At 42.5% G+C, this 24,077-nt stretch overlaps 1 protein-coding gene across 10 annotated transcripts in view; it reads left to right on the plus strand.

Moving 5' to 3' along the window:
* GRIK4 (glutamate ionotropic receptor kainate type subunit 4) overlaps positions 1-24,077 on the plus strand; it is a 341,881-nt gene that overhangs the window by 150,342 nt on the left and 167,462 nt on the right. The window lies entirely within an intron of this gene.

A 24,077-nucleotide genomic window follows, 5' to 3' on the forward strand; every position in this document is an offset into this window, starting at 1 on the left:
TTATTTGCTTGCACAGTGTGTTCCAGACTTGATTTAGAGCTAGGCAGAGACGTCAGTTACTCTGGCTACAATTCCAGGGAGCTATTGATGGCAGACTTAAACATATGTTGTTCTAAAAATATATTTTGTAGATATGTTGCTTGTTAATGTCAAAACATTAGGAAAACAATAGCTCCCCATAATTATTATTTTTGATATATCCTCTTAAAATGTCTTAGAAATGCAACCAATAACTGAGTATATTGGTCCTTTTCATTTTAAATATGATTTTTCTGGTCTTGTTACACCTGCATTGTATTCCTAATGTAAAATAACACCGTCAATTATTCAAATTTGGAGGGAATGCCACTGAGCCATTAATGGACACACACATGTTCTCTGTAAACTAGAAAGAGGAGAATGTAAATCAGCTATCATTGGCAAGCACTATTCAATAGAAGAGTAAAACTGGTTTGCAGAAGCCACACAAGCAATCCACAATGAGCCCATGAATACACAGGTGGACTGTTGTCTGGAAAATAAGAACACTGTCTGGAACCACCTTAAAGTTGCAGCTGCAGATACACCAACAATTCAAAACACTATGGGGCATATTCAGTTAGCTTTCCGGTTCGCGGCAATGCGCGTTACTGCGAATCCTGTGCAGTATTGCCGTTAATACGGTACCGCATTAACGCGGATTTTCGTACGCAACCCTATGGGCTGCGAAGGAAAATCCACGTTATTGCGGTACCGTGGATTGATTACGCGGCCCGTTCTGGCGCGATCCCGCGGACCGGAAAGCTAATTGAATATGCCCCTATGAGGCAGTTGAGCTAGTGTCCCATGACCTGCAATTGTCAGTACAATAAATGACTACTAAAAATTATGTAGATGTCCTTTTTGTGGTGTCTAAGAGTATTGTCTGTGAATGTTCTCCCAGCAAATCAGGAGTTGAGATTCTGGATCACCTTTTAGTGGATGATCTGTAAAAGTCATGGAAATACCTCAATGGAAGGAAAGACATAGGTTACTCCAAATAAAAGGGATAGACCAAGAAACAACCATGAAGATCTTTCACGCATCTACCTGTAGGAAATTTAAGGAATAATTTTAGGTGGGTGATAGATGTGGTTTGTATCTTCTGGAATTATGTAATGCTGCCTCCTTGCACTTCAGTACTAACTGCTACCTTTGAATTTACAGTTAATATTTGGAGCCACTTTAGCAGATCTCATGGCCAAATGTCATTTTAATATTATTTTTCTCTTTGACATGTGAACTGCTCTGATACCCTTCTATGTGTATAGATAACAAACACTCTAGATTATATTTGATGTCTTTACTTCCTGTATTTTATCCACTATCATCTTTACTAAATGAATCCGTTCCATTTTAATTTATACACTTGTTTTACTGTAACAGTCTATTTTCATACATGACAAAGCAGGTGAAAAACTTTTTTGTTTGGAAGTTGCTTCCTAATGACAGAAAATTCATATCCTTTCTTATCCTTCAGGTTTTGCTTTTATATGTTATTAACAATGGACCTGATTCATTAAAGAAAGTAAAGCAAAACATTGAGTAACTTTGAACCTTGGAAAAACCATGTTGCATTGGAGGGGGAGGTACATTTAAAATGTGATGACAGATTTATAATTGGGGTAGAGCATGTACTAAATCAACTTTAACTTTCAGTGTACAAATAAAGCTATCAGGTATTTGTGTGCTACAAAAATGAAAAAACAGACAATATATAACTTATGTGCAAAATAATAAACTAATTTGCACCCCTTGTATTGTAACATGGTTTTGTCCAGGAGAAAACTTTTTTGCCTTATTTTCCATAATAAATCAGACCCAATGTGTTTAGATACCACTTTGGTATGCAATTGCCTACGCTAAAAATAATGAAAACCAGTTCCTCATTTTGTTTATTTCTGTTAAGTCACTGGTTAATGTTAATCTCTACCTTTACCGGCATGATATTAAAAGTGAAGCTGGGTAGACAAGTTATTATTATTATTATTATTATTATTATTAATAATAATAATAATAATAATAATAATAATAATAATAATAATAATAATATTATTACTATTAAGTGTTATTTATATAGTGCTTACATATTACAAAGGGCTTTGCATAGAATATTTAATCTTCCACATCAGTCATAGTCCCAGTGGAGCTTACAATCTATATTCCCTACCATACACGGACTACAGTGCGATTCCATGCAGAGTTCCCCTTGTTTGTTGTACTTTCTTTGTATTAAGCACAGAGGTCAAAGGGGGAAATTAGAAGTGCTCATATGGAAAAGGAAGTCGATGGCATTAGGGCCCCCAGAAGCTGTAGGTATTTTGGTAGTGAGAAAATAATTTTAAATGCCTTTTAATGCTCCTGTCACTAGCTCAGGCATACTTAAATATTAGACCACTTAGAAGAAAAAAAAACAGTTGTTGACTTTTATTATTCTGTTGCCATCTTAAAAATACAAAATGTGGTAATCATTTTACAGCCTGGGACCTTTAAATGATCTTAGTGCAGACTTTTTAACCGTGATTGTGCTGGGGTTTCTGCCTCTTTGTGGCTGTCATAACAGGACAAGTAATTCTCTCTCCAGCTGAGTAAATCAGAAAATCTGACCAACACATAAGGGAAGCAACGGGCAAACATTGCAGTTCATGTTGGTTTGCAGTAATATAACACACATCACATAGTCACTCAATTATTCTGAGCACAGAGATAGACCAGGTCCATTTCCATTTCATACTGAGCAGTAGTAGTTTATTAAAAAAAGTATATTGCTCATTTGGCTCACCAGCTATTGTAAGGGTTGTAGTACAAATTTCTGACGCAAATAATACAGACACAAAGAATACTGACACTAAAATACCGACACTTATAATACTGACAAGTAGGACATACCTAACGATGTAAACACTGACATACAAAATTTACTGGCAGCCTAAATACCTACAAGTAAGAAATCCCAATGCATAGAAAATACTGACAGTGTGATTACCGACAGTGAAAATTTCGACAATCACACTCTCTGCATTAAGAGGGCAATGCACCATCTGTATACTGTTCACTCTATAAACACTATTAACCCTAATGCTGCCAGGCTACTGCTGGTTTCCATGAAATCGGAGTGGGGAAGAGTGGGGTCCCCCCTGATTTCATGAATTCCAAAACTAGGCCAACCACCCAGGGTGGGTGGCACTTTAACAGGGGGACACATGGCAGCACCAGGCTTGATTCCCTAGGGAGTGGGGTCCACAAAAAAATTGTGTGGGCCCCACTCTAGGAAGAACCAGTGCAGTGTTGAAAGCACTAGGAATCTTCCTACACCCCTGAGGAAGTGGGTGTAGGGCAATACAGTGAAGAAATAGAATGAAAAAGTATAAAACACTATTTTAGTCTGTGGAACTACAAGTCCCAGCCAGCCCGGGCTGCCATTAACAGTCTGGGCATGCTGGTGTTTGTAGAACTGCAAGCACCAGCACACCCATGGCAGCCAGGGCATACTGGCACTTGGAAAACCACAAGTGCCACCATGCATTGACACCCAGGGCTTGCTGCGACCTGTAGCACCACAAAGTAAAATGTTAATTAAAACAGAACACCCTCTTTAATACCACATTACTTTAATTAAAATTAAAAAAAATTAAATAAAATACACAATCCTTGTTATAACCACATATATTTATTAAAAATTATAAATCCTCAAATTCTTACCTGATGTCTTCTTCTGTAAGGGATCCAATATTCTTGTAAGCTTGAATTCCAAAAGTAGCCCAAATTGTATTCAAAAGTCCATGCAAATATCTTCTTTTCTTTGGTTAAAAGACCCCCTTTTGTATCCAAAAGTCCATGTAAATATCTTCTTTTCTTTGTTCAAAAGACCTCCTTTGGTATCCAAAATGGCTTAAAAAATCTTCTTGTCTTCAGTTCCAAAGACCCCAAAATACATCCACTAGCACAGGCTTGGCAAAAAAAAAAGAAAGAAGAGGACACAAGTGCACTATGGAAGACTATTCCACTGCAGAATGAGAAAGAAATAGATGCAAGGTCTATTTATACTCTACGGGGGTTACCCATGACAACATGGTTCTTCCTAGAGGTAGGCCTGCTCAGTTATGTTATCTCCAGTCACTTCTCCCCCGGTTTTCTCCTGTCCCATCCCCCCCTCGTTCTCTTCAGTTATTTCTCCCCCCCCCAATTCTCTTCAGTCACTTCTCCCCCCCAATTCTCTTCAGTCACCTTCCCCCCCAATTCTCATTAGTCACTTCTCTCCCCCGTTCTCTTCAGTCACTTCTTCCCCCCTGTTCTCTCCAGCAACCCCCCTGTCCTCTCCATCAACCCCCCGTTCTCTCTAGCCACTCCCCCCGTTCTCTCCAGTCACATCCCCCCTTTCTCTTCAGCCACTTTTTCTCCCTGTTCTCTACAGCCACTTCTCCCCCCTGTGCTCTATAGCCACTTCTCTGTCCCCCTATTCTCTGGAGCCACTCCCCCCTTTTCTCCCCAGCCACTTCTTCCCCCCCTGTTCTTTCCAGCAACTCCTCTCCCCCTGTTCTCTATAGCCACTTCTCTCCCCTTGTTTTCTCTAGCCACTTCTTCCCTCATTTTCTCCAGCCACTTCATCCCCCCGTTCTCTCCAGCCACTTCTACCTACCTATTCTGTACCACCATTTCTCCTCCTGTGCTCTACAGCCATTTCTCCGCCCCCTATTCACTGCAGACGCTCGCCCCTGTTCTCTCCAGCCACTCCCCCCCATTCAGCATAGCCACTACGTCCCCCTGTTCTCTCCAGCCACTTCCCTTCTGTTCTCTCCAGCCACTCCCTCCACCGTTCTCTCTAGTCAATTCCTCCCCTTTCTCTCCAGCCACTTCTCCCCACCTATCCTGTACAGCCACTCTCCCCCCTTATTCTGTACAGCCACTTCTTCGCCCTCCTGTTCTTTGCAGCCACTTCCCCACCCCTGTTCTTTCCAGCCACTTCTCCCCACCTATCCTGTACAGCCACCCGTCCATTCTGTACAGCCACTTCTCCCCCTTATTCTGTACAGCCACTTCTTCGCCCTTCTGTTCTTTACAGCCACTTCCCCTCCCCTGTTCTTTCCAGCCACTTCTTCCGCCTATTCTGTACAGCCACTTCTCCCCACTGTTTTCTCCAGCCATTTCTCACCCCCCTGTTCACTCCAGTCACTTTCACCCACCTCCTGTTTTCTGCAGCACCTTCTCTCCCCCCCTCATTTTCTTTAGACCACTCTCCCACTGTTTTCTCTGAATTAATCTAATTACCTTTTATTATTATTTTTTCTTCTTGCCCGCTTCTCTGTTTCTGCTGCTTGTTTCTTCTTTGTCTTCTTCCTGGCTCTGCTCAGCTCCTCTGCACTGACAGCATAGTGACATCACGACACTGATGGGAGATGGGCAGATGTTAAAATGTGGTATATATAAATGCTTTGCCAGCACCACATGTGAGGACCTCAGTATCCTGCAGAAAGCTGCTCTTCACTCAGCCAGCGCAATATTCTACACTCAGGGTGGTGCTAGGAACTGAGGGAGAATGAGTAGTCCCGCTATACAGGATCCAAGCCAGTATCATGACATTTCAAGCCCATTAGGACAGGAGGTGTGGCATGGGTGGGGAGCAGCCTGGGATTGGTTGGGTGCTGCGGAAGAGGACGTTAGCTTGAATTGGTGAATCTTATGCTCACATGTTTTACAACCAGAGCACCTAGTATGAGTATGTCAGCAGCTTAAACTGAAGTGGGGAGAAGAAGTGCCGGTATATTATACTGGGACATGCCACCACACTTCAAGCACTGATTCAACATGAATAAAAAAAAGTTATTTAATAAACGAAGCAGTGTGTTTTCCACCTGCATCTGAATTGGGGATTACCATGATAAAATGCAGGCTGAGAAAACACAGTATTTCCTTGGTATGATATATATGGGCAGAACAGGGCATTACATACAAAATGATATGATAATGAGATGATAACAATAATAAATTCATTACATTTCAATTTGCGAGACTAGTTATTCTAATGAATTTCAAGTGGTGGCTTGGCTATTAAAATACAGAATAGGGTTGATTTTCTCTATGTACATTGTGTAATAAGTAGGAAATGTATTTTTTTAGTTTGTAAATTACCCACAACCGGACTGATGCATAGTTGGTCACAAATTGAATGTAATTTATATTTAAAAAGTCTGAACCTAAAAATATTATGAAAAGTATTTAGGCCCATTTGCTGTGTCGGAGGCATCTCAAGATGTCTGTGGGTTGGCACCAGTAGCATATGTGCGCAGTTTACCCAGATATATATCACATACACTTATACCCATGTTTATAACCATTTGTTTTTATACTTAATCATGTTTTTTGCTGTTGGGCATCAATAAAAATGTCGAAAACCTCTCTGTTACAGCCAGAACAACTCCCTGGGTTGTGTTCAGACAAAAAAATTAATTTAAAATTACTTAAGCACGCACACAAAAGCATAATATATGCCCAAATCACGAAGAATGCACCAGTCAGGGCATTCACAAACTGCCAATCACAAGCGGTTCACTAGTGCTGGTGAGTCATCATTGGCATCTTCTGATTGCACCTTACCTTGACCACCTGTAGGTATATATGCACCTGTTTCCCAGTCTGAAAGTGTTTTCAGTTGTGCAACACGCCTTTATTGTACTTGGCCTACTTTAGAAAGTGCGTAGTGGTGTCATGCCACCAAAAGTGCGTGGCCATACCATTGCGGGTGTGGCTGTATATAACTGGGGACGTGTCTAGGAGGGGAAAAATGCAAGGCAGGAATAGATTAATATATTCTCATTAGAGGATACAATCATTTGGTGCTAAAGGGCTCCCGTAGTCTAGAGAAAGAGCCCTGTAGCACTGTCCTTGCAGAAATGCCCAGCAGCTTTACTCACACATACCCCGCTCTGCCCACCAGCTTTACTCACACATGCCCCCCTCTGCCCAACAGATTTACTCACACATGTCCCTTCTGCCCCCATGCTTTAGTCACACATGCCCCCTCCCCATCACATTATCCCTTCTTCTTACTCTTTTCTCCATCAGTGGCAGCACAGGAACAGAAAGATTTCCATCAGCTCCTGCAGTGTACCATGTGACTGCTGCAGCCACATGACCTGCTGATGTCAAAGTGACTCTGACGGGATCTAGACAACAACATACAGAGATGGATGCAGGCAGCCTATGCGGTCGGTACTTAGGCTGTCACATCGCATAGTAGTCACTGCAGGGGCATCATTCATTCATAGAATATTGTACTACAAGATTTAATACAATATTCTATGAATGAATGAATGACACTGACAAATTTAGTAGTATGCGATGTGACAGCCTATGCATGGACTGCATAGGCTGCTTGCCCAACACCCCCAAACACTTTGCCCTTCCTTTTTTAAAAGTTTCCCAGGAAAGGAACGTTGGCCCGGACCCCCTGGCATACCTGGGCCCTGGTAATCAGTACCCGCCCCCCCTTCCTTCTCGGGGCACCTGGGTGTACTCTCCTGCTGCCTATTTGGAGAGTGGAAGCTCTCATTACCACTGCAAATGTGTGCGTGTAATTGTATTGATCACGTAGGATTCCTTAGGATAAGAAATATCAATAAATATACATGCTTTGCAATGGAGGCAACTGAAATATTCCATAGTCACATTTGGCTTCTCATTCTTTTGTGGCACATATTTAGGTATAACATTTTCTTGAGATTGGAAGTTTTCCTGGGCCTAGGTGACAAAAAATACTGCAAATTAGATCAAAATAAGGATATCCAAATGTGGTTGTAATGCACTTCTCAATAAATCCGATGTTGCAGATTATACTACATGATAATCAAAATTTTTTGCTTAGTCTTAATATTTTTTTTATTTTTGTTGGGTCCACCTTTCAAAAGTTGTTGTCTATCTATGATATTAGTTTTTTAATAGCTTCTAGTATTATACATTCAGCATTTTCTTTAGATAAAAATCTAGAGTTTAAAAATGACACTTCCTCACAGTCACAATTCCTACATAACCTTTAAAATTGTCTATAAGGTATATTTAAAATATTCTGTTTTTCATGACAGCTGTATTAAGATATATATTAGCATTTCTTACAGTTTTTCCACTGTGTCTATATTATTCTTAGACCGACCATTTCAGGCAGCAGAAGAGCAGTTAGATAAAGCAGTTAATAATACAGAGTGATAGGTGGAGTGAAGTTATGATAGTTATGGTGGATTAAATAAGCACAGTGAACAAGCAATCTATTTTTTGTTATATAGCTGGATACATTGTCTCCAGGCAAGGGCAAAGAAAGGGCATAACTCTGATGTAGACTATAAAACAAACACTATTATAGCATGGGAAGTTGTATTCTTATGGCACATTGTTTAAGAGTTGTTATAGGTTATCTGCTAGTCAATGGGCCCTCGCGGTATAATATAATGGGCATGGGTGCTTGCCTGGTCAGGTATGTGCAGATCATCCCTACAGTGTCTTTGGCTCTGAAACGCAAAATTATATGTCCTGCAGAACTAAAGACTGCCTAGCATTCTAATGGGAGTTCTCAGCAGTAAAGTCACAAGCCAGTGTCCATATCACTGTGTGGCAGCTGCACTACTAAGAGAGAGCCTACTACAGGAAAATCAAGGTAAAAGTGTGTATTAAAGTGTCCATATACAGCATTGGTTACTGATATTGCGCTTCTGCAAATCTTTTGTTCCCTGGGAAAGATTCATCCACAGACAGCAATGGCTACCATCTCTTCATCAAGGGCTTAACTCTGGGCCAGGTATGACAATCCATTATATTCATATTGTGAAAGAAGTGCTTGTAACTTAGTGGATGGTGTATCCCAGGTTTTTACCTTATGTTTTTTTAAAAATCCAGGGAATTTAGTAGTTGTTGAAAAGCTATCTTTCTAATTTGTTCGGCTCAAGTAAGAGCTAGTTTAAGGGTCCGTTATTAATAATAACTTACTGAAAAAGGGTGTCTCACAGCTTCCCCGCTTCCCTCCACAGGCAGTGAGACACAGAAAAAGGCTAGAACACCCTTTAACTTATAAAGAGCCACAAGACTCCACAGCACTATACAGAACAGAAGTAGTAGGAGGGTAGACACTATTGAAGTAACATTTAAAAGTACAAGTGACAAATAAGAAACGATTGTTTACATTTAGTAATAAAACAAAAACATTGGATAAATAATAGACAATGGTAACAGAATACAAGTAGTAAGACAGAACAAGGACAGTAGTCTGGTAGGCTTTGGAGAATAGGTGAGGTTTTAGGGAGTGCATGAACCATTGAAGGCTGGTTGAGTGTCTGATAGAGTGAATGTTTCAGATTTAGGGAGCAGCACAGAAATATTGGAGGTTGGAGTGAGATGTGGTTATCAAAGTGGAGCATGGAGAATGATTGTTGGCTGAATGGAAGAGCGGGAGTGGATATTGAGTGACATAAGGTTGGAGATGTAGAAAGGAGAGAAGGGCAATGGCTTTGTAGGTTTAGCATTGGAAATTGATTTTAAAGGGGATAGGGATTGGAATAGGGGGGAAGCAGAAGAATAGCGGCAAGAGAGGAAGATCAGTCTTGCTGTGGCATTTAGTATTGCAGAGGAGAGAGGTGGAATAAGGGAAGCCCATGGAGGAGAAGATTGCAATAATCACCAACCTTCCTTGTCCAAAGTCCTCTGAGTGTCACACTCCCATGTTGTCTCGAACAGTTCCAAGGTCTCAGTGGTCGGTGATAAAATATCATGGTATATGAGGGACACCAATCCTGGGAAACCTACTTGGTGCATGCAAAATTTCTCGAAGGAGGTAGGTTTCCGCAATTTGGAGGATTTGCATTGGGCCTGGATAAACCCTCTAATTTGAATGTAGGAGAAATGCAAGGAAGACGGGAGGCCCCCTCTTTCACTAAGATCTGAAAATGTGCATGGAGCATATTCCCCCGAGATGAATTCAAATGGAGACTGAATTCCCTGCTCTCTGCCAGGTTGTGATATACGAGATTGAATTTCCTGGAGGGAATGCTGGATGGTGCCAAAGTGGAGTAAGAGGTGAAGGGAATGTAGCTATGTCCGTCTTCTTCCTGATAAGTTTGTCCCATATGTTTAGGGTGAATTGCATAGTGGGGTGAGAGTATACCGAGGCTGGTCTCTGGGTACGTGGGAGCCAAGGAAGGTATTGTAGAATGTGGTCGGGTGTTAGTGCATTCTCTAAGTCTACCCATCTCTTTTTTTTCTGGGGTCACAGGAGGTTTACTGCCTGATAGTAATGTTTAAAAATTGGTAGCCTGTACCCGCCATATACAGCCGGTTTGGCTAAGCAGGAGCGCCGAAATCAAGGTTTTTTACTGTGCCACACAAATTCTCCCCATATCTGTTGTAGGGAGGACAGGAAAGTCCTCAGAACAGACATCGGGAGCGTTTGAATAGGTATAAAACTTTGGGGAGGACATTAATTTTTATCACATTTATTCTACCAAACCACGAGATGTAGAGAGGATCCCATTTACTTAAGTCCCTTTTGATTGTGTCTAAAAGTGGGATATAGTTAGTTTGGAAAAGGGTGTTGTAATCCTTGGTGATGAGTGATGACCTAGGTAACGTAGAGATTTGGGGCGCCATTGAACTGCAAATTTAGTCTCGAGTATCGAGTTTATTGCATCCGATCCCTAGAGGACAATGGCCTCCGACTTAGAGTTAATGATTCTATAATTTGAAACTGAACCATATTCCGCCAGCTCCTTAAGCAAGTTGGGAAGTGAGATTATGGGGTTGGAGAGCGTTAACAAGACATCATCTGCAAATAAGGACAGTTTAAAATGGCGAGGTCCTATTTGAATCTCCAGAATATCTGGATTCTGGCGAATTGCAGCTGCTAGGGGTTCTAAACAAAGGGCATATATTAGAGGCGATAGAGGGCATCCCTGTCTTGTACCGTTTCTTCCGTTTCTTAAGGGGAAGGCGGAAGACAGTGACCCATTGGTCAGTACAGATGAAGAGTGGCAATGATAGAGAGCTTGAATAGCCTGTCAAAGGCCTTCTCCGCGTCTAGAGCTAGGATGACCGAGGAAACTTTATTTTTATTGATGTGTGCGATAATGGCTATAGTTCTCCTTGTGTTGTTCAAGGCTTGTCTGGTGGGAACAAAGCCTACCTGGTCAGGAAAAATTAAAGATGTTAGGTGGGAGTTTAGAAGAGTAGCTAATACCTTGGCAAATAGTTTTATATCCGCATTAAGAGGTGAGATTGGGCATAATTGGTGCAACACGTTGGGTCCTTGTTTGGTTTTGGAATTACAACTATTGTATAACGTGTGGTTTTGTTATGGAATGTCCCTCTCTGCATTCTGTGGTTATACATCGAAGTTAGTTGGGGCAGGAGGGGAAGTTTCTTAAATCTTGTTGTTTACAACAGTTTTTTTGTGGGCTGAACACAATGGACCTGATTCATTAATGAAAGTAAGGCAAAACAAAAAAAATAAATTCTCCTAGACAAAAAACCATGTTACAATACAAGGGGTGCATATTAGTTTATTATTTTGCACATAAGTTAAATACTGGCTGTTTTTTCATGTAGCACACAAATACTTGATAGATTATTTGTACATTAAAATTTAAAGTTGATTTAGGACATGCCCATCCCCAACTAAAAATCTGTCCCCACATTTTAATTTTCCCTCCCCCTCCAATGCAACATGACTTTGCCAAGGTGCAAAGTTACTAAAGTGTTTTGCTTTACTTTCCTAAATGAATCAGGCCCAATATGTGTTAGTTATAGCTGTACAAGCTAGGATTTACACAAGCTAACAAAAAATTTCCGTGCAGATATAGCACATAGCACAGGTAGTAATTCAGAAAATACTACCTTGATAGTTTACAGTTGAATTCCCTAAAATCATTTCTGAGTATTGTACATCATTTCTTTGTCATTGGTATCAACATGTATCATGACCGCTGTGTCCTCCCAAGTCCCCCCAGCAAATCTATTAGCATGATTATACCAAGCATGAGCACCTGAAAATAAAAAAGAAACTGTTAGGCATTCATGGTTAGGGCGACAGATTACTCTGTCTGCCCTCCTACTAATAAATGGAATATAGCTGCCAGCCAAGGCTGGTTCTAACAAAATGGTGGTGACAAAAAGCATGGGGTCCCCTAGCTGCTGCAGCAATGCTGTTCCTAAGATGACATTCCCAATATCAGCAATCAATAATTTGACATACTTATTAGGGTGTGTTAGATCAGAGAGGTGAGTACTATGCCCACATATTGCATTGCAGCTTTCACCTTGAAACGGTTATTCCTAAAGTGCAAACATAATACATGGGGCTCAAAATTGTATGTGAGACCATAAGTGCACACCTACTACAGAGTATTAGTACAGTAAATTTTATAACAATTATAAAATGAATAATACTACTACCAACTATATTTTAACTTTAAAAAAAAATAATAATAAAGCAATTAAAAACAATGACAACAGAAACGTAACTGTCATATACAAGCTAATCACTAGTCAAATAAAACTGCAAATATGTGTGTTACTTAATTCATAGTATTAGCTTGGTGTGGCTCAGATGTACTCAGTGTCCAGCCATGGGTTAAAACTGAGGAGGGAGAGACTAAGGGCTAGATTTACTAAGCTGCGGGTTTGAAAATGTGGGGATGTTGCCTATAGCAACCAATCAGATTCTAGCTTTCATTTATTTAGTACTTTCTACAAAATGACAGCTAGAATCTGATTGGTTGCTATCGGCAACATCCCCACTTTTTCAAACCCGCAGCTTAGTAAATCTAGCCTTAAGTACTTTATCTCTTTGATTTGGTTTCTAAACTTTTCTGCTCCACAATGATTTATTTATGGACAGAGAGTTCCAGGCACATAGTTACAGATGAGTACCCAATGGGTCAATCCATACCAAATGATCCATAATTAAATTAATTGGTTGCTTGACCATAAATTAAATATTTTTTTGTGCGATGCCTGTAATTTAGTAGTTAGAAACCACCATTACTTTATTTTTATCTACCTTCATATGAAGATGGCGACCATTTTTATATCATGACATGACATTTTTTGCTGTTGCTGATGTTTGGGGAAAATGTAAAATCTCAATCAGAAAAGTCATAGGAAGCTGGGATAAAAACCATTATTTTCATTTTTGTCATTATAACTATTACCCTACTTCTCTTACTTATAACTGAAATTAAAGCCCAAATTAAATTGTCAGATTTTAAAACAAGTCAATTTATTGAATTTTATTTCAGTGGGTAGGAATAAAATTTACAGCTGTAATTTTTTAGGGAATAGCTTAATACGCAAATATTTGACAAACAAATTTTTAGTTATCTATCTTGTTTACATTTTTTATTAGAGCACTTTGAAATTGCCATTTTTTCTGTTTTTCACTAAAATTGAACTCTAACATCTCTGGAGGGGAACATGATAAAAATTTCAAATTCACAGTATACACAGTACTCTTAAGAGCGGTAACTATAAAAAAAAATTGTAGTTTGATATTTAATGGAGAACAAAGTTACACTAAGAGCAAATGGGTTAAAAATGCGTTAAAAGGTTCAAAAGAGTAAACTTCTTATAAGTGCCCGTGTTAAAAAAAAGCAGCATCTAAATTACATCATTTTACACATTCCTTTAAGAAACTATTACTTACAATTTTATTAAGCTCAAGGTTGATTAAGCAGTTGAGATATTTCTTCACACAGTTTTTTTGGAAATAACATGCAAGAACATTTTTGAATGGCACCCAAACTCGGTCTGCAACTGACTTTTTGGAGGAGGTTCTTGGTCCTGCTGGTTGATAAAATTGCACATAAACATCTTTGTGTTCTAAACTGATGTCCTCAATTTCCCCAATCCACCACTGTCCTTCGTAGATACAAGCAACAGTATGACCTTGCTGTAAAGTCAGAGTTACAATCTTGCTGACAGGATGGTCTGTATATTTATTTGAGTTTGATGTTAGGTAACAATTATTGAACTTGTCCTTCAGCTTTTCTTTCTTCAGACAGATTTCTTCACTTTTTACAGGAATGTAAGTAATCCCCTTTATCTTCTCACTGCAGAATGAGTACATGTCTTCAACATTGAGGATTTGGTATTTTTTAGTACGTTGTAGAGCTGGCCTTGGTCACCTCTCGTTTGGCCGTCCCCCCTACTCCATCACATGCATTTTTCCCATGACATGGCGCAAAAAATAATGCCATTCAACATCAAGTCCAAAGTCCCTCTTGTGGCTGCAGATGTTAGATAAATTCTTCTTGTTTTTATACGGACTTGCACTTTTGAGAAATATATAATCTTGTCAACATTGGGAAGAGCTTCTTTTATGTGACTTATCAGGTGTCTTTGAAAGGCAAGGACAACTGCAGTGTTATATTCCAAGTGGTCACTCAATATGCAAACACTGCGGCTTTTGATGTCACCTCCCTGTTTGTAATAATAAACAAATGGATGTATTATAGCCTGTTCATTATCCCAATGGTAACCTTGGATTACATCTTGGATGATGCAAGTAAAGTTCTCAGCAAACTCAGCGAACCTGCATTTTAGACACATAGTGATGCTCTTTCAGCAAATTTAATTTCTCATTCAGTGCTTCAAAGTACTTGTCGTGAGATTTAATGACGGTGACTATTTCAGCTCTATCAGTTGTGACCCACTATTTATACTCAATGTAGTCTGGCATCACATCTTCTTCCTCACAATTCATCAGCATATCAATCAGAGCTTCCTTACCTGGGCATTGATCACACATATTCATCATGCAGCTGTATTTGTTCACATCACAAAAAAGTATATTTAGAAGGTCTCTGTAGTCTACATTCAGTCTCCCCCCCCCCCCCCCCATCGATCATTAGCTTTACATTTTGATGATATAGACAATCGCACACTGTATGGGTCCCTGATACCCCATCAATGAAACACCATTTTGGTTGCAATTCACAGAACTTAGATCTACCGATTTTTCACTCAGGATGAGCCTTTTTGAAAGCAACGAATAGTTCATTTAAATTAGTTAAAAGCACTTTACTTTAAAGCAATCGGATGTAACTGTTTTATAACCTTACTTTCCAGAACACAGTCTGCTGTATTCATCATCTACACAACATTTTATGACTTTTTTGTAGTATCATCAGTGATTCCTATTCCTACTCCTGCAAAATATTTTCAAATATTACATTTAATTCCTTTGTAGATAAATATTAATTAAAATAGCCTATATTTATATTATATTTTATAACGCATTTTTAACACATTTACTCTTAGTGTAACTTTGTTTCCCATTGAATATAAGGGGTATGTCACAAATCAGTGTAGAAATACAGCTAAGGAGCCATGGATAGGTGAGAAAACAAATAATATTTATTCCTGGAGAGCATGAACAGTTAATGACATAGTAGCTTGCAGAATTTACCAGATATACAGGAAATATTCCAGGCAGCATGTACAGGGAAATGCACAGATTAGTCCCAGGTTCACATAAGGAACAGGTCAGCAAATTGTATGTGAGATAGATCTCCAGCAGCATAAATCCAGGAGCACCAACAGGAGGAAGTGACAACAGGATATGACCACAGGTCAGCAGAATGAATGTTGAGATCCTAATGCAGCATAATCATAGAAGCAAGGCAGAAGGAAGAATCCACAGGGTGTAACAGGATATGACATCAATAACCAGCAATGTGTGCTGGGAGTGACAGGTATATATAGGGGAAATGAGAACACCCAGGTGCATGAGATAATAAGTAAACAGAAAGGTTAACTCCTAAAGCACAAGAAATGCACAATAGCAGCACCTCTGGACATCAGAGGTACTGCTGCAAACACATAAAAAGAACAAATACAAATAATAAAGTCCAAAAGGTAGGAGCTGCAAGGCGGTTCGTGACAGTACCCCCTCCCTTAAGGGCGGATTCCAGACGCCCAAATTACCACCAATGTCTGAATTCATCAGAATCATAGTCCACAATAGGGGCCCTGGCAGAAAAGTCCTCGTCCATGGGCGGAAAGGCAAAGGAGACCATGCCAGCTGCCAGTTCAAGCACTGCAGAACCACCTCTTTTCTTACGTCCTCCTCTCTTACGGGACTTCCTTAAAGTTGCGCAAACTGGGTGGAGCACAAGGGTATCTCTTGACCAGAAGAGGTGGGTGGTACTGATGATACTGCTAAGGCCCCGCAAGATAGCATAGCGGGAGGTGGTGGTGAAAACTTGCTGATCACTGCCTCAACAAATAGTTGTAAGTCAGATAGAATGGGGTGATCAGACTCAACAAAAGGGTTTGCCCATTCCATAGCCTCTCCTCTAAAATGTGTTAAAATAAACAAAACTTGCCTCTTTGGGTCCCTGGCAAGGCTAGGTACTGAGGGGAAATAAGAAGCACAAAACCTCAGTAGATCACTAAATTGAGAAAGGTGCCCCTCAAAGGTAGGTGACAGCTCACACTTGGCACCCTTGGCAACGGATGGTTCGGACTTGGCAGCAGGCCTGGACAGAACGGCAGGCTTGGCAGCAGAGCCGGACTGGGCGGCATGCTTGGCAGCAGATTGACAGGAGGCCCAGACTGGGCGGCAGGCTTGGCAGCAGGCCCGGACTGGACGGCAGGCTTGGTAGCAACAGCACTGCGAGAAGCCCGGGGGCAGGCAGCACTTTGAGAAGCCCGAGGGCAGACAGCACTTTGAGAAGCCCGAGGGCAGACAGCACTTTGAGAAGCCCGAGGGCAGACAGCACTTTGAGAAGCCTCGGAGCAGACAGCACCAAGTGGGAACTCGGGCTGAACCGCATGGACTAGCAACTCGGGCTGGACCACATGGACTGGCAACTCGGGCTGGACCGCATGGAACGGCAACTCGGGCTGGACCGCATGGAACGGCAACTCGGGCTGGAGCGCATGGAACGGCAACTCGGGCTGGACCGCATGGAACGGCAACTCGGGCTGGAGCGCATGGAACGGCAACTCGGGCTGGACCGCATGGAACAGGGCCCTCTCTGGAGCAGACTTTAAGGGCAGCGCCCTCTCTGGAGAAGTCTGTAAGGGCAGAGCCCCCTCTGGAGAAGTCTGTAAGGGCAGCGCCCCCTCTGGAGCAGACTGTAATGGTAGCGCCCCCTCTGAAGCAGACTTTAAGGGCAGCGCCCCCTCTGGAGTAGGCTGTAGCTCAGGCAGAGGCTGAAGACTCGGAACTGGAGGCAGAGGCTGAAGACTCGGAACTGGAGGCAGAGGCTGAAGACTCGGAACTGGAGGCAGAGGCTGAAGACTCGGAACTGGAGGCAGAGGCTGAAGACTCGGAACTGGAGGCAGAGGCTGAAGACTCGGAACTGGAGGCAGAGGCTGAAGACTCGGAACTGGAGGCAGGAGACTCAGGGCCGGACACAGTGGCAGGAGACTCAGGGCCGGACACAGTGGCAGGAGACTCAGGGCCGGACACAGTGGCAGGAGACTCAGGGCCGGACACAGTGGCAGGAGACTCAGGGCCGGACACAGTGGCAGGAGACTCAGGGCCGGACACAGTGGCAGGAGACTCAGGGCCGGACACAGTGGCAGGAGACTCAGAGCAAGAGGCAGATGATGGCACCTCGGAGCAAGAGGCAGAGGCTGGCACCTCACAACAGGAGACAGAGGCTGGCACCTCGGCACAGGAGACAGAGGCTGGCACCTCGGCACAGGAGACAGAGGCTGGCACCTCGGCACAGGAGACGGCTGGAGCTGGCGCCTCAGGACAGGCGGCTGGAGCTGGCGCCTCAGGACAGGCGGCTGGAGCTGGCGCCTCAGGACAGGCGGCTGGAGCTGGCGCCTCAGGACAGGCGGCTGGAGCTGGCGCCTCAGGACAGGCAGCTGGAGCTGGCGCCTCAGGACAGGCGGCTAGAGCTGGCACCTCAGGACAGGCGGCTGGAACTGGCACCTCAGGACAGGCGGCTGGAGCTGGCAGATTGGGTCTCTTCCCAGAGAACAGAAATGGTGGAGCATAAACAAATTTGGAATGCCGAGAGGAAACAACAGGGGATGGTTCAGTAAGCTGACGTGGTCTACGGATGGGACAGTCCTGCAAGAAATGTGCATTGCTGGCACAGTAGAGACACAATATGTTTATTATTCTGCGCCGCCGCTCCTCTTTGGACAAATGGGGGCGTGGACCACCTGTAAACCGGGAATTGGTTAAGCCAGTGGTTCCCAAACTTTTGCAGTTCGCGGCACCCTTAGAGTCTGCATAATTTTTTTAAGGCACCCCTCCAAAATAATTACCGAGCAGTCCTGTTTTAGAAGTAGTTGGGTCAAAAAGTATTTAGGTCAGGACAGAAATGCTTATTTAGTTGTATGCAAAAATGCCCCCTCTGCATCCAGACACTCTGCCCCCACTGCATCCAGACACTCTGCCCTCTCTCACGCTGTCCCCCCTCCTCTGCCCTCTGTCATGCTGTCCCCCCTCCTCTGCCCTCTGTCACGCTGTCTCCCTCCTGTCACGCTGTCCCCCTCCACTGCCCCTCTCACGCTTTCCTCCTCCTCTGCCCACTGTCCCCCTCCTCTGCCCTCTGTCACGCTGTCCCAGCTCATCTGCCACACTGTCCCCCTCCTCTGCCCTCTGTCACGCTGTCCCCATCCTCTGCCCTCTGTCACGCTGTCCCAGCTCCTCTGCCACGCTGTCCCAGCTCATCTGCCACGCTGTCCCCCTCCACTGCCCTCTGTCATGCTGTCCCCCTCCACTGCCCTCTGTCATGCTGTCCCCCTCCTCTGCCCTCTGTCATGCTGTATCCCTCCTCTGCCCTCTGTTACGCTATCCCCCTCCTCTACCCTCTGTCACGCTGTCCCAGCTCCTCTGTCAAGCTGTCCCAGCTCCTCTGCCCTCTGTCCCCCTCCTGTCACGCTGTCCCAGGTCCTCTGCCCTCTGTCCCTCTCCTGTCACTCTGTCACTCTCCTCTGTCCCTCTCCTGTCACTCTCCTCTGTCCCTCTCCTGTCACGCTGTCAGGGCTGCCAAGAAGAATTCAGGGCCCGGGTACAACAAATTCATGGGGCCCCCCTCATATTCAAGTAAGCCCCAAAATTTTTTTGCGCCGCCTTACGGCGGCGCAAAACAATTTAGGTGTATGATCATACATTCAGGGGCGTGGCTAGCCAAACGGCGGTGCAAAAATTTTGGGAGGTGTGGTCATGCATTTGGGGGCGTGGCAAACGTGCCATTGGGGCGTGGCTAACATAAAAACCACTAGGCTCTCAATTCGCCGGAGCGTCACATATGTTCAAGCACTCCTGACTTTCAGGACATCTACCACCACAGTGTAGTATACAAACAACGCAGTGTGTACACAAACAGTTCAGTCTTGGCCTACACCTTACATTGGGCACAACATTCACCAAAAATTGGTATTGTCCCTACTAGAATCACAACATTTCACACACTGTGCTGCTCTCTCCTACCTGTTCTTCTCACTTTCTCCACCTGTGGCTGCTGGTTTCTTTAGTTGTGGCTTGTCCGGATCCAGGAATGTTGAAGGACCTATTTTGAAAAAAAAATGGCTACATTTAGAAAATTACAGCCAGCCCCGGCGTTAAATCAATAGCACCCACAATTAATAATTAGGCCTTCCTCCAGCCCCAACATTAAAATAATACTATTCACATTTAATAAATAAACTTCCTGCAAACAGCCCCAGCAGTACCTATTTCTTGCAACCATCACTGCCATTAAATAATTCAGTCACATTTAATAAATAGACCTCATTCTCCCTAAACTCACCCCAACATTCAATAGCCCCCAAAACTTTTTTTCTCCTCTGTTCCTCTCTCCTTTTTTTCCTCCACTGTTCCTCTTTCCCACTTTTTTTCCTCCTCTGTTCCTCTTTCCCACTATTTTTTCCTCCACTCTTCCTCTTTCCTACTTTTTTTTCTCATCTGTTCCTCTCTCCTTTTTTTCCTCCACTGTTCCTCTTTCCCACATTTTTTTCTCCTCTGTTCCTCTCTCCTTTTTTTTCTCCTCTGTTCCTCTTTCCCACTTTTTTTCCTCATCTGTTCCTCTTTCCCACTTTTTTTTCTCCTCTGTTCCTCTTTCCCACTATTTTTTCCTCCACTCTTCCTCTTTCCTACTTTTTTTCTCATCTGTTCCTCTCTCCCACTTTTTTTCCCTCCTCTGTTCCTCTTTCCCACTTTTTTTTCTCCTCTGTTCCTCTTTCCCACTATTTTTTCCTCCACTCTTCCTCTTTCCTACTTTTTTTCTCATCTGTTCCTCTCTCCCACTTTTTTTCCCTCCTCTGTTCCTCTTTCCCACTTTTTTTCCTCCTTTGTTCCTCTCTCCCACTTTTTTTTCCTCCTCTGTTCCTCTTTCCCACTTTTTTTTCTCCTCTGTTCCTCTCTCCTTTTTTTTCTCCTCTGTTCCTCTTTCCCACTTTTTTTTTAATTCCTCTGTGGCTCTCTGCTTTTTTTCCCTCCTCTGTTTTTCTCTCCCCTTTCTTTATAGTACTGTCCATCTCTGTTTTCCTCCCCTAGCCTCTCCGTTTCTTTACTTACCTTTTGTCAACTTCTTTCCTTTCTTTTCTTCTCTTCTGTCAACTTCTTTCCTTTCTTTTCTTCTATCTCCTCTTCTGTCTTCTTTCTTCATGCTGGCTGCAGCGTTCCTCACTGACTGACGGGCGTGACTTGATGACGTCACGCCCGGCAGTCAGTGTGAATGGAGAAGAGGAGAGGAGGGACACGGCGCCGCGCGATCACGTGAGTATCGTTTTTTTTCTTTTTCTTTTTTTCTTCCAGCTCCCCCCACCAACGAATAACCCCCCCCCGCGGGAAAAAAAATAAAAATAAATAAAAATCGCAAAAAAGAAAATTATAAAAAAAAAAAAAAAATTTAATTAGCGGAGAGGGCCCGGCCCGGGCCCCCTGGCATGGCCGGGCCCGGGTAAAATGTACCCGCTCCCCCCCCCTCTCGGCGGCCCTGCACGCTGTCACTCTCCTTTGTCCCTCTCCTGTCATTCTGCTCTGTCCTCCTCTGCCCTCTCTCACTTTGCCCCCTCTGCCGCGCGCCAGCCATAAAAAAACAAAAAGAAACACTTACCAATCCACGCGGCGCCGGGACCCAGCATCCTCCTCTCTCACGCAGCAGCTGTCACTGATATGACAGCTGCGTGAGAGAGGAGGATGCTGGGTCCCGGCGCCGCGCGGATTGGTAAGTGTTTCTGTTTGTTTTTTTTATGGCTGGCGCGCGGCACCCCTGAGACAGCGCCGCGGCACCCCTGGGAGCCGCGGCGCACAGTTTGGGAACCGCCGGGTTAAGCCATAGTTCTTTGTAAATGGCAGATTTGTAGGAGCACAATTACCAGGTGCTGCTTGCACAGATTCCACAGCAGAGAGGGTTGATGGAGAAAAATCACCTGTTTCTGCATTAGAAGAGACAGAGCATGACAGGCTCCTGAGAGAGTCCATAAGCAGGGTAGCCATCTGGGAGCGTAGTAGGATTATGTCCATTTGTAATGCCTGTAGCTGTGGCAATTCAAAAGCTGGTAAAGCAGACATGTTCCAAAAAATAAATGAAAAATTGATTGCAAAAATAAAACGCTCACCTGACTCCTAAGCTGTTTGTGGGCTGGTCATACTGTCACAAATCAGTGTAGAAATACAGCTAAGGAGCCATGGATAGGTGAGAAAACAAATAATATTTATTCCTGGAGAGCATGAACAGTTAATGACATAGTAGCTTGCAGAATTTACCAGATATACAGGAAATATTCCAGGCAGCATGTACAGGGAAATGCACAGATTAGTCCCAGGTTCACATAAGGAACAGGTCAGCAGATTGTATGTGAGATAGATCTCCAGCAGCATAAATCCAGGAGCACCAACAGGAGGAAGTGACAACAGGATATGACCACAGGTCAGCAGAATGAATGTTGAGATCCTAATGCAGCATAATCATAGAAGCAAGGCAGAAGGAAGAATCCACAGGGTGTAACAACAGGATATGACATCAATGACCAGCAATGTGTGCTGGGAGTGACAGGTATATATAGGGGAAATGAGAACACCCAGGTGCATGAGATAATAAGTAAACAGAAAGGTTAACTCCTAAAGCACAAGAAATGCACAATAGCAGCACCTCTGGACATCAGAGGTACTGCTGCAAACACATAAAAAGAACAAATACAAATAATAAAGTCCAAAAGGTAGGAGCTGCCAGGCGGTTCGTGACAGGGTAAATGTAAAAGTCCTTTTTTTTTCAACTCGCCAGAAATCGGCGAGTTAACAGCTAAAGTTTAAAGCGGCGCTGGCTTGTAAAGGCAATTATGTTTTTTTTAATCCCAGCTTTCTATGGTTTTTCTTAGCTAATATATTGCATTTACTACAAACGTCAGCAACAGTGAAAAATTTAATATGTCATGATACAAATGTGTCAGCCATCTTCATATGAAGGTAAATATAAATAAAATAATGGTGGTTTCTAAATACTAACTTACAGGGGTCATCATACAAAAATATATATATATATTTTTTTAAAAAAATAGGTCAAGCAACCAGGACTGGACCACTCCATATGGATTGACCCCAATACCAATTTATGGCACGGATCATAAAAGCTAAAGCCTTTCAAATCTCTCTCTAAATTTATATTAAGATTAAAAATATCCAAAAACAGACCCCTCACATTCTAGATGAGTCTATGATATCTGAGGACATCTCAACTGGGTGACTGAGCAGCTGGGATAAGATTGAATTAAGGGGAATAAGCAAACAAGAAAATGTCATATTTACTCAAATATCATACTTACAGGAGTATTGTTTGATGTGCAAATGAAGGGAGACTTTTGACCTGATGTGTTTAGGTAATATCATGTTTGTAGAACATTATGGTAAGAAGTTAGGCAAGTTTAAATAAACCCTGACTTGCAAGGTGTTTGAAAAGAGGTCATAAAAAACTAATTTTCATTTACCCATATTTTCTAGGTCTGATATCACAGGAAGGGGGATTGTGGGTACCTTGAGCATGCTTAAAATGTCCTACAAATTTGTTCACTTTTGGGAATCAATTTCAAATTGAGAAGTGTACCATTATTCCTGTTCTCCCAGGAAGCAGAAAACTTCAGTTTACCACATTCTATTGTATATTTTTTTTATTTTACCAGAAGCTATTGAATTATATCTTTTTATATGTCTTTTTGTTAATTGTTTTCATCTTAAGCATTGTGGATTTATTTCCATAATAAATTACACTTAATAAGTTCAGGTCTCTGTATTCTTATGAATTCACATGTCAGACTTAGCTGCATTTTAGAATGTTACGTAGTTGAAACAGTGGAGATCATTTGGTTTTTGATAACTCTGGGTGAGAGGAGATCATTTAGTTTATGATAACTCTGATGAAAGTAAATTGTGATAAATTAGTTTAAAAGGCGAACCAAAGGCTTCCTGAATAAGAGTGTCAGCTCTTCACGAAAAACCTTGGTGGTGGCATAATTGGTAAGGCAAAGTTAGTGCGTGTGACAGACAGAAAGTTTTAATCATTTTTAGAAAGATTAATACTTTGTTACACACTTGTCACGCAGGCTCAGGTAAGTGCTGGATCCTGACACGTACTACAGTGCAAAAAAAATCCTACTTCTATATTCACTTATTAGAACCAGTTGCCAGGAACATGAAAAACCTCGTACAAAACAATGATTGAATTTAGCAGTTTGATGGGAACTGGAGGGCATCTTTAGATAATTATTCTTTAATATTTGGCTTGGCAGTAAAGGACTACTGGTATCTGGGAGGAAGGGTCACATTCTACTGAGACAGCACAGACAGGCTTTTGAGCATACTGTCTAACTGAATTTAAAACCTAGATACTGCTGCTAGTAAAATGTCTCCCACCCTGTCTACTCTGTCTCTCCTATTTCAAATTGCAAAAGAAGCACAATTATTTTATCAGTAATTACAAAATACTGAGCACTAGGACATAATTTCAGGGTCAGCCCTTTTACAAGATTTTGTTTTTGTTGTGTTGTTTTTTCACACACACACACACACACACACACACACACACACACACACATATATATATATATATAGCTGTGTT

The sequence above is a fragment of the Mixophyes fleayi genome, chromosome 11, assembly GCF_038048845.1.
Source record: "Mixophyes fleayi isolate aMixFle1 chromosome 11, aMixFle1.hap1, whole genome shotgun sequence".
Classification (NCBI taxonomy): Eukaryota; Metazoa; Chordata; class Amphibia; order Anura; family Limnodynastidae; genus Mixophyes; species Mixophyes fleayi.